Source organism: Plecotus auritus, assembly GCF_963455305.1.
Source record: "Plecotus auritus genome assembly, chromosome: 2".
In the NCBI taxonomy this organism is placed as follows: Eukaryota; Metazoa; Chordata; class Mammalia; order Chiroptera; family Vespertilionidae; genus Plecotus; species Plecotus auritus.
The window spans coordinates 47,132,729-47,144,755 of record NC_137771.1 but is presented as its reverse complement, the minus strand read 5'-3'; positions in this window follow the sequence as shown (position 1 = coordinate 47,144,755).

Sequence of the window (12,027 nt, the reverse complement as noted above, 5' to 3'; positions counted from 1 at the left end):
GATGGAGACCAGAAGCCCTTCTGTCAACCAGAACAGGCAAGTTATCCTCCAACCAAGATGAACCTCGAGAGAAGGGGGAAGGGAGGGCACCCCTGAAAAAGGAATAGTTATACTAAAAAGAGCAAGTTTAAACTAAAGAAATTAATTTAACTAAAAGAGATATTGCTGATTGATTCATGTAAGTATATTTTTCCTTTTACCCAATGAAATGGTGGTTACTGAGGAATTTTAAATTCATTAGAGAAAATTTAAAAAGTTACAGGGTTTTCTCTCGTTCTGAGTTTTGTGCTGTGAAATATTTGAATTGGTTACATTTTCTACTAGGGATTGTCTCAGAGGGCCTTACATATATTAGGCATGCAATATTTTAGTAAATCACTTTGGATGGATAAATAAGAATCCATAATTCACTTTGCCCAAGTAATTGTTAGATAGATATCAAATTTACTATACACATCTAATATAGATTTCATGGCTTTCTAATTAACCAAATTTTAATGTCTGAAGAAAATCATTGCTTAAGTCTACACTTGAATCTACAAATGTACAAATTCTGCATTTACTCTTACATCAATTCCATTTCAAAAAACTGCTTTACATTTGTTTACTGCGCTTGTCAACCACTCCCAGCCACTTTCTATTAAGGAGCAGAGACGGAAAACAAACTACTTACGCAACCATAATGTGTTCTTCAGTCTTGCTTCTGTGAAGATCTGCCTGTCATCAACTGACCATCTTTATCTACCAACCATTTACTTATCTACATCAGCAGGCCTTAAGTATAAAGGTTAAGTACTTTTAACCACAATAATTAGTTGTAACAAAATTATCATACATTTGCCACTTTACAGTTCACAGAACTCTTCTAACATTTCATCTCTTCTAATTTGAACAACTCCAGATCTCTGGATGACCCATTCTGATCAAGCCTTTGTAACTATTTCTCTACTGATAATATTTTTGTCAAGATGGTCAGTGAATTCCATCTTGCTCAATTCAGTGGTGTCCTTATCTTGACTTCTTAACACGACTTAAACACTTCCTGAAATCATTTTTTCCCTTTGTTTTGGGTCATTTTCTGCTCCTTTTTTCTAATTTAGTGGCTTCTCCTGTTCAGTATTCTTTACTTTTCTTCTTTGAAAAACATGTTGCAGTCCGTGGCTTCTCTTTCTAGGGAAACTTATTCAGTGCTATGTCTTTCAATACCATGCTCATAAGCCCTAAATTCATTTCTCCAGATCCAGCCTCTTCAGTCTTGAATATCCAAGTCTGCTTGGCATTTCTGTTTGGATCACAAACTGAGTAAATCCACCTTAAGCAGCCTTCCTAATTTTCCTGGTTCCCACCTATCTTCCTAGTTTTTTTTGCCTAATGATTATCTTGACTCTACTTCTTTTATATGCCCTGTTTTTGGCTTCACTACATGCTCTGAGTCTAACCTTAAACTGGCCACCACTTATGATCTCGTCCTTGCTTCAAGCTGCTCTAGACCTGTAGTCTTGCTTTGCCCATTGGCTTCCAGGTTCTGCCTCTTATTTGCTCCTTTTTCATGGCAAAAGGCTCCAACTTTCCTCAACCACAGCAGCTCTTTCCCTATATCCAGGGCTCTGTTCACCAGTGACTCTGGTGTTACTATCTACCTGACAGCTTACTTTTCATGAGAGCCTGGTGCCTTTTCATAAGTAGTAAATCCTGCTTCCTTTATGCGTCCTCCTTTAACAGGGCAGTAAATGGCATGGCCAAGAGGTTACACATCATCAGAGCATCATCAGAGAAGGTTTACCAGGTACTCAATTGTACATTGCCTTGTTCTTGCCTTTTAGGTGATTATAATCAGCAATGGCTGAAATGTTCATCTCAATTACCATTTCCACTTGATTGGTATTAGCTACCTGGAGTGCATTTGGAAAGGCTTTTAAAGTCAGTAAACTCAGCAGAAAAGAATGCTATGATCAGAAGGTAATGCTTAATATTGACTCTGCACAAGAGAACCTCATCATGTAGTTGCTGTCCATGTGTAATCTGTTATTCGCTTTTCCAAACTTTTTCTGTTCTTATAGCAATAGAAACAATTCATTAATAAAACTAATAATTTATTAATATTATTAACAATACAAATACTATTATTAATAATAGCTCATTAGTAACTGATTAATATAGTATTAGCAATAATACTGCTAATAGTAGATACCATTCTAGACCACTTCTCTCTTTACTCAACAATATGCCAAAAATTTTGCTCAACTAACTCATTTAATCCTTACAATTACCTCTGCAATTACTATTAACTCCTTTTACACAGAAGGAAGCTAAGATATAGAGATAAGAAGTAACGGGCACTAGCTCTCTTCACTCGTTAGTGATAGAATTATTTAAATCAAAGTTTGTCTGGCTCCAAAGTCAGGTCTTAAAGACTTTGCTAGACTGTCAACACATTTGTTTAAATAATTTTAAAAATTTGATGTGTAACATGCAAAAAGTGCACAAATCTTAAGTATATAACTCAATTCTTACAAAGACTAACACTCATGTAAGCCACCATCCAAGTCAAGGTCTAGAACATTTCTAACACCCAGACAGCTCCTTCATGCTCTTTCCCAGTTGCTGCTCCTTCCTACCGTAGTAACTGCAGTTCTGACTTCTATCACCATGAATCAGTTTTGCATGCTTTTGAGTTTCACATAAATGGAATCGGACTGTCTGTAGTCTTTGTGACTGTTTTTGATTGCTAATCACTGTGTCCATGACATTCATCTGTGGTGAACACACCCTAAGGTGATGCCCAATGACCCCACCTAAATCCTGTGCCAAAGGATTTCTAAATGGCAGAGATCATTCCAGGCTGGCACAATCAGAGATACTGGAATGTCAAGAAAGGCTTGGAGGGACAGTTCAGGATCAGGGCAGGACAACTGATTTGGGCAGTGCAGGCCAGCTGGCCAAGGTGTTACCCAGCTATAGTTCCAGCTAATGTGCAGAAAACAGCAGACACATTCCCTCTGCCCTAGAGACACGGCTAATGAGACACTGTAGGAGGCAGGTCTACTTAGTATTCCATAAAGAACCTCTTCTCCTCCAGCTATTTTAGTGATTCTAGTTTCTGGTTTTCAGGATGCAGCTTTTTTCTTCATTAATTATTATTTGCAAATTTTGAGAGTGCTTTTATTGGCCAATGTTTTAGTTGTATATGTCTCCCTTTTGTCCTTAGACCCAAGAACATGTTTTCTAAGAAACTGACATTATTTTGGTATCCACTAAAGAAATATTCCAGTCACATCCAGGCAAGAAGGAAGCAAATGTCCTCATAAGCACAACCTGCCTGTACTTTTCCCTCATACTCTGAGCCTCCTACCTTTACAAGTTTCCTCCCAGGTTCATTTCTTTGTGATGGACGTGAATAGTTGTCAACAAATGTATTAAAAAATGTCACTATTTACTAGGAGTGCCTTGGGACTGGAGAGGTAGCATCAAAGGTTTATTTTCAACCCAGTCAACTACTGAGAAACTATGAGGTACACCAAGCTTTTCAGAAATATGAAAAAACAAAAACCCACCAAAATCTTTCTAATGGCAAAACTGACTTATGATAGCAGAAACCAACAGTTTAATAAAATATCATCTGATTTATCCAAGTCCTAAAATGATCAGAATGCTCAAATCAGGTCAAATGGAGAACTAGATGGAGGTGGCAAATTATAACTTTCAAGGAAAGAACATTTTAAGCAAGTAGTACATAAGTTAGGAGGGACTAGAACTAAGTTTTCTGGCCCAGGTATGATGTAAAAGACAGACCCTTTATTCAGCATTTTTGCACATTTTGGGGCCTGTGTGTAGTAGGCATCTGCTACCTTACTTATGTAAATTTACCTGTAGTCATATGCTAGCATGTGGTACACATTTATGCCTCTCTATGCCTCCATCTCCTCCCCATTCTCCTGCCTTCCCCATCCCTTCAGCCCACCTTCTCTATCCTTGACCACATGTCCTTGGATCTTATGCTCCTTCTCCTACAACCTGCATCATTCTCTCTTTGCTAATCCTTCTTTCTTTCCTGCAACTCATAGAAGAAATTTATACATCTGATGACCTCAGTATGCAGTACCAGTGAGGTATGAGTTTAAGGGCTGTACACCATGAAGAAAAAAACCTACTTTACTCTTAAAATGTGGACTGACAGGCTGACTTAAAGACTCATTTCCATCAGTTGTATTTGATCATCAGTTTAAGAAGGTTAAAAAGAAAAATAATTGAGAAGAAAATAAACCTCATCCTAACTTCCCAGCTACCCTATGATCAATTTTTCCATGGGCAGAGTCTCAGCTCTTTACCTCACTTTTTATAATGAGATGAAAAATATTTCTATCTTGCCAGCAGCCTTCTGCTGCAGCCAGACCATTAGATTCTGTCTCCGGAACAGTTATGAGTGTTCCAACTCAGTGTTTTCACTCACATCTGTCTTCCTGGAATTCCCTCTCACCCTTTTCTATCTCTCCAAATCCTTCCCATTTTTAAAAGCTTGTTTGAATCCAAGTCCTCTGCAAATCTTACCCTGACCACCCAGCAAAAACGAGCTCTTCTTCCTCTAAAATTGCTTGGATAAGTTGGCACTTAAGAATTTCAGCGTAATAAATATTTATTGAGTGTTTACCATGTGAAAACTACCATATAAGGTATTGTATGAGACTCCAAGATAAATAAAACACTTTTTCCCTAAGTACAGTATAAAATAAGTACTCAAAATTATAACCAAATGCAGAACATACTACGTATGATGAGGTGGTATGGTAGATAGAGCTGTAGGGTTTGGAGGAGTGGAAGGAGCTAACATTTGTTGAATAAATATTACAGGTTAGACTGATAATGCTGCATATTTTACACTGTAATTTAATCTGCACAACAACTCATTTTATAGTGGTGAAAGACAGAGGTCAGAAAAGTTAAAAAAAATTAATCAAGATTACAAACATGGTTAAGTGGTAATGTGGAGTCAAAATCCAAATCCAGGTCTGTTTGGCTTCTACGTCCCATTTTTCCCACTATCTCTTATTTAGTTATCAATTTAAGAAAGTTTTCATGAAGAAGGAGGCATTTGAGATGAGGCCTGAATTATGAGTGGGATTTGATAAATTGGGGGAGAGGGAATACATGCTCCAATGCTTGAACTTCAAAAAAAAATATAGACAAGAAAGAACAGGATGAGTTCAGGTAATAGTGAGCAGTCAACTCAGGCTAGCTCAAACAATATGTGGAATGGGAAAATACTATAAAAATAACTATCTCTTATTGTGTCAGACACCATTTTACACACTTTCATGTATACAATCTTATTTAGTACTCCTAGCAACTCTGTGAGATGATATAACAGTTAAGTTTTCCTGTATAATATATGACCCCAAAATACAGTGGCTTCAATTAGCTCTCACTTCTACGGGTTCGCAGTTAGGACTGGACTCACTGGAGGGTTCTTTGCTAATCTTGCCTGGACTTGCTCGTGCAGCTGTAGTTAGCTAGTGGATTAGCTGGAGCTTGATGGTCTAAGATGGCCTCATTTACATGACTAGTGGTTAGCAGTCAGTTGAAGGGCGAGCTGGGAGTTGTGGCTATATTCCACCTGGCCACTCCAGAAGGCTAACTTGAGTTCATGCACAGGGTAGTCTTAGGTTTTCAAACATGGAGAGTGGGATCCTCAAGATCTCTATTGAGGCTGAAGCTCTTAAATTTCACAAGGCCACTTCCACGTATTCTGTTTACTAAAATGTCAGAACAAAGCCAGACCAAATTCAAAGAGTGGGGAAATATAGTCTAACTTTCATTGGGAGGGCGATGTAAAGGCCTTGTTGTTATACAAAATCTTATGTAGATGAATAGTATTATTATCCTCATTTTTAGAAATTAAAAAAAAAAGAGGCTTGAAGAGATTAAGCAAGTTTCCTCAGATTACATAATTAGGGAATGTCAACACCAGAATTTGAAGCCAAACCTGTCTTAGTGTGAAGCCCATGCTGAAAAGGTCTGTAGTGGCTGTATGATGACAAAGTCTAATGTGACTGACAAGGTGACAAGTTTCTGTGTAATTCAGAAAGACAAATGCCATTGATGGGTTTTACGTAGGAAAGTGAAAAAACAGTCATGCCTTACGAAGAGTTTTCTGAAGAGGGATAACCTGCAGAAGGAAATGCTAGAGGTAGTGATGTTGGTACAGGGATGCATATAATGGTGAAAGGGAGAAGAAAAATGTGGGTCAGAACTAGAGTGCTGCTATTAGAATGGTAAAGGTGAGAAAAAATGTGTCTCCTCTTAGAAAAGAGGGAGTGAATTCAAGAGACATTGTGGAGTTAGAATTTATAGGATTTGGCAATTGACTGTATGTTACGGAGAAAGAGTGAAGAGAAAAACGTGCCTTCAAAATTGCAATCCTATATGGCAAGGGGAAAACGATGCTGTTAACAGAGTTAAATCAGAAGAGAGAGTTGGGTTAGGGATTAATGAAGTCTGATATGGGACTTGTCCAGTTGAAGTGTCAGCAAAATAGCATCATGCAAGTGCTTAACAGACCACTGGTAAAGTTGGATTATAGCTTGGGAGAGATACTATTTCAACTGGGCAGGTTTAGAAGCCATCTGCAAAGAGGTGGGATTTGGAACTGTACACATGAATGCGTTTGCCATGGGAGAGATTGTCAAGGGAAAAGATAGCTGGAGGAAAAAGATTTCATCCACTCTCAGTGGCTATCAGAGAAAATAATATCAGATAATAGAGATAGAAGAATGGTCAAAGAAGTAGATGGAAGGCAAAGGTAAAGGAAAAACAGTTTCAAGATGTCAAGGAAAGACAACATGGCGAGGTGGGAGAGGTTATCTGCATACAAATAACTCCTCAAAAAATCTGATTGTGTTTCCGGGACAAATGGTTTGTATGGTGATGATCAGAGTGAGAGGAGTGGTAGGTTAGAGAAGTGATTGGTGATGGGATCTAAGGCAGAAATTATTATTATTTTTTTAAGTATCTATATATATAAAGAGCCAGGGTCTGTAATGTCCAAAACAACCAAAGGAATGACCCAATGCCAGGCTGCACGTGCAGCAGGCTTAGGTGGGCAAGGACTGGCAAGCAGGCTGAACTGCTGACCTCTCAGAGAGAGAGAGAGAGAGAGAGAGAGAGAGAGAGGCAGTGCTGATAAACCCTTGCCTCTCTCTCTCTCTCTCTGGGCCTCTCCAGCAGCCGAGCCTCTCTCTCTCTCCAAGAGGTCAGCAGTTCAGCCTGCTCGCCAGCAGCTTGGGGCAGCTGCTGATCAGCCCCACCGCTCTAAAAGTGGGGCTGGAGATAGGCCCGGAGATGCTGACTGGCATAGAAACCGACCAATCCAAACCTAATCTGGGTGACCTGCTAAGGCAGAACCTAAGGTGGGGGCTGAGGAGGGGTTTTAAGGGCAGCAGCTATTTGGTATAAGGTGTAAGAAAGCAGTTCAATTTTTTAATGACTTGTTTGGCAGTATAGTGCATATGGCTGGCTATCAGTCCAGATATAGGGATTATGTATTTTGGTCTGCCAAGAGCATCTCCTCCTGCTGAAAAAGCGCCCCCCCCCCATTTAAGCAATCCTATCCTATATAATCTATCTATACTAATAAAAAGGTAATATGCTAATTAGACTGGGTCGACCGGCCATCTTCCGGATGTCCGACTTCCTTCTGGACAAAGCGATGGTGGTGGGGGCAGAGGCAGAGGCAGTTACGGGCGATCAGGCAGGCAGGCAGAGGGGTTAGGGGCAGTCAGGCAGGCAGGCAGGTGAGCGGTTAGGAGCCAGTGGTCCCAGATTTTGAGAGAGATGTCTGACTGCTGGTTTGGGATTGGGCCTAAACCGGCAGTCGGACATCCCCCAAGGGTTTCCGGATTGGAGAGGGTGCAGGCTGGGCTGAGGGAACTTTTCCCCTCCCCTATACGTGAATTTCATGCACGGGGCCACTAATATATATTTGATTTCAGAGAGGAAGGGAGAGGGAGAGAGATACAAACATCAATGATGAGAGAATCATTGATTCATTGATTGGCTGCCTCTTGCACACCCCCTACTGGGGATCGAGCCCACAACCCCGGCATGTGCCCTGACCGGGAATCGAACTATGACCTCCTGGTTCAAAGGTTGATGCTCAACCACTGAGCCACGCCAGCCAGGCTAAGGCAGAAATTCTTAATATTTTGGGTGTTGGGGATCCCTTTGAGAATCTGATGAAAGCTCTATGTATCCATCTCCTAGGGAAATATATTTCTATAAATCACTTACTTCACATATAATTTCAGGAGCTTTATTAAGTTAGTGGGCCAGATTTCAAATTTTGAACACCTGATCTAAGGGTAAAAAGTCTTATTCACATCAGAGGGAGCAGAATATTAACTGATTGATTTGAGGAAATTCGAGAGCAAAATGTAATACCCAACTCCTCTACCCATACACATTCTCAAGTGTAAAAAGAGCACAAGTGAGGAGAGAGAGAATTATTAATCAAATCAAAGTAAGAGTAATAGTGATAATAATAAGTATAGTTTATTACAGTTCTACTACATGTATGGTATTTTATACATAATATTTAGTTTAATACTTACAAATCCCCTCCAAATTAAATATCATTCCTCCAGATGAGAAAAATGAAATTCAGAACAGTTAAATGGCAGACTCATTGGGTGCACTGACTGAAATGGGATTCAGTGGGAGATCTGACTCCAAATCCACGCTTTCTCCAATATGCCTTGCTACTTCTCAAGAACACAGATTAAAAACTAAAAACAAAACTAACAAAAACTCCCAGCTAAAATGTTGGGATTAGAAAATAATTTATTTTAGGCATTATTTAATACAACCATATATTAAAAGCAAGGTTAAAATAACAAAGAAAAACATGAGCCAAGGGAATGTTAACTGAAAATACCATGAGAATCATATAAGAACCTCAATATTTGCTAAGAAGCCACCCAGTAAACCTGACTTTTTATTCTCGATGAAAACTTTTTAAAACTTGGTTTGGAAAGTATATTAGAGAGATTATGCAATCACTATGACAAACAACTTCCAAATGCAGTGGCTTAAAGATTCATTTCTGGTTCACATCACACTTGGCTGTGGTGGGAAGGGGGATGGGCAGGGCTCTGTTCCACTTAGTCATTCAGGGGGACACTTCTATCCAGTGGCCTGCATTCCTTGGGGCTTCGGATTCCTCTGCTGGATCTCTGGCATTGAGCAAGCTGGCAAGCCATAGATGAGAACTTGGAGGATCACACTAGCCCTACCCACATTTCATTAGCTGGAGTGAGTCACATGAGTCCACCCAGATGCAAGTTATGCACTAAGACAAAGGAGACTGGCCTAGAAAGTCTGTGCCATTGGACTTCTTATTATACCTTTTACATGCTACATATTTGAAACTGAGGTCAACATTTATAGTTAATGTAGACCTGACAGTTAATTCCTCAGGAATAAATATAAAAACAATTTATATTCCTAGTCCTATTCTATGATAATCTAATAATTACTTGAGAAAAAAAAATGAAAATAGAGAAATAGAGAAACAAACATTTACATCTGCAGACGACATATTTTTAAAATCCTTGGAATTTAAACAAATTATTGTAAATTATAAGTAATTCACAAATAATCTCTTCATATATTTAGAGTACCATCTCTATCAGATCAAATCTCGTGCACCTCCTCAGATGTCCTGGACAACCTCCCCCCACCCCGCCCCCTGAGGATGCCACATACCTCCCAGCCTGTACCACCGTAACTGAACTCCCTACATTTACTAGAATCAAGCTGTAGCCCTGACTTGCCTGTACCACACACTCCATAATATATTACTGCCTTCAGTCACCACTTCCAGAGTTGGATGTGATGCTGTTCTGTAGTGTGCATTTTAACTTCCTGGGCTCCCACCACATGACAGAAGGACACAACTCAGAAGCACAAAAGAGTTACCTTCTGTGGGATGAACCTTGACCAATAGGAAATGGCAACCTAGAGAGATCTGCACAAATAACTTTCTCTTTTTCCCCCCTTGTGGACCACCAGGAGGTAGACGCCTCCTTGCCCTTCTAGAAAGATCCTGAGTACTAAGCAACATCCTTTGCAGCCCATTGTGGCTCATAGCATTGCATTACCTCTTTCCTTACTTCACCTTCCCTTTGCCTTTTTACTCTCTACGCTTGTGCCTCCCCAAGTTTCAGCGTTGTATCTCTAGCTAAGGCTCTGCTTCCTAGAGGACCCTATCAAAGCTCATGCTCACTCCCATATAAATTACATTATTATATGCTAGTGATATATCTGAAAAGTAGAGTGAAAAATCAATTAATTTCAAAATAATAACTAAATGTTAGTTTGGCTCAGGTCAATTTATTTAAAAGACATTATGAAAACATTCTGGGAGAAATAAATTAAGAAATAACAGATAGATATATAAACTATGGTTCTCATTTGGGGCCTTGGGAAAATGAAAAATTATTAAGATAAGAGTTCTTCCTAAGGTAATAATATATAGCTACTGGAACACCACTTCAACAAGATACATTATATAACAGAGTGTGAAAATTCCACTGGAAAAATGAAAAGTCACAAATACATATTTATTTAAATGATGATAAACTCTATTAAATTAAAAATAACCTTATCAGTACGATAAAATAATTTTTGGTGCTTTACAGGTTGTAAAGTATTTCCACATACATTTTCTCACTTATTCATCATGTTAGATTGATCAGAGAAAAATTAGTTTATTTGCATTGAGAGATTATGTATTTATTTTTGGGATTTAATTATAGATGGCCTGTTTCCAAAAAAGGCTTCAGGTGCTTTATCTCATGGTTGAAAAGTCTGAAGGTTGGAGAGCTCTCAATTAAAGGGCTAGTAATGGGATGTTGGGACTCTAATTCAAGCATTTTGTTCAGAGCCCATGTTTTTCCTCACTTTACTTTACAGTCTTCTGTTATGACATGACAATGAATCAAAATATATGGGTTTTGTTTCAAAGCAGAAAAATTGGAATGGAACTGAATAAATTCCAGAAACAAATTTAAACTATTATAAGAATTTAGAATAGTTATTTTCCTGGTTTTGTGTGTTTATGTCTTGTGAAACTACTTTGAATTATTTTGGGTAGTGGGAAGTATATAAACAAATAAAAAAGGAATAAGAGAAGTAAATGAATGAATATTCCAAACCTGAAACAATATAATAATCAGGGGGAGAGTACTTTGACACGTTTTGTTGGAATAATGAATTACAATACAACATTGAAAATTAAGTCAGTCACCCCTATTTCACTCAGTATTGCAAAAAATTTCCAGGAAAGTTGAACTATTAGCTTGGTTCATTGTAGTTTCTCAAGAAATAATTTTTAATTGAATGAGCATATAAAAAAATAATTTGAGGCCTAGATGGTTCATAGATGAATTCTACCAAACATTTAAGGAAGAAATGATATCAATTCTCTACAATCTTTTCCAGATGATAGAAGCAGCGGGAATACCTTCTAATTCATTCTATGAGGCCAACATTACCTTAATTCCAAAACCAGACAAAGACATTATAAGAAAATAAAACTACAAATCGGTTTCTCATGAACATAGATGCAAAAGTTGTCAAACATTAGCAAATAAAATTCAATGAAGTAGCCCGTGGCCAGGTAGCTCAGTTGTTTTAGTGTGTTACTTATGTCTGGTATTTGTTTATGAGCTACTGGTTTTTAGATTTCTTTCTATTTTTAAACTATATTTTAAAAACTAAACCTGCATGATAAAAATCTTCTTACTCCAACATATAAACAGAAGCTGGCCAAAGAGAAAATGCTATCCATCCTGACTAAGGGGAAATAATTGCCTTGAATGTCCGCTGCCATGAGTCAATGGGGATCAGGAGAGTTGGCTCGTGGGCCTGAAGCAGCACATATTTCTTATTTCCTGTTGTGTACCAGCAAAATTCTGCCTGCTGGTGATTTCAATCTCAGGGACTGTTTAGAAATAAAGTTTTTGAAATAACTGT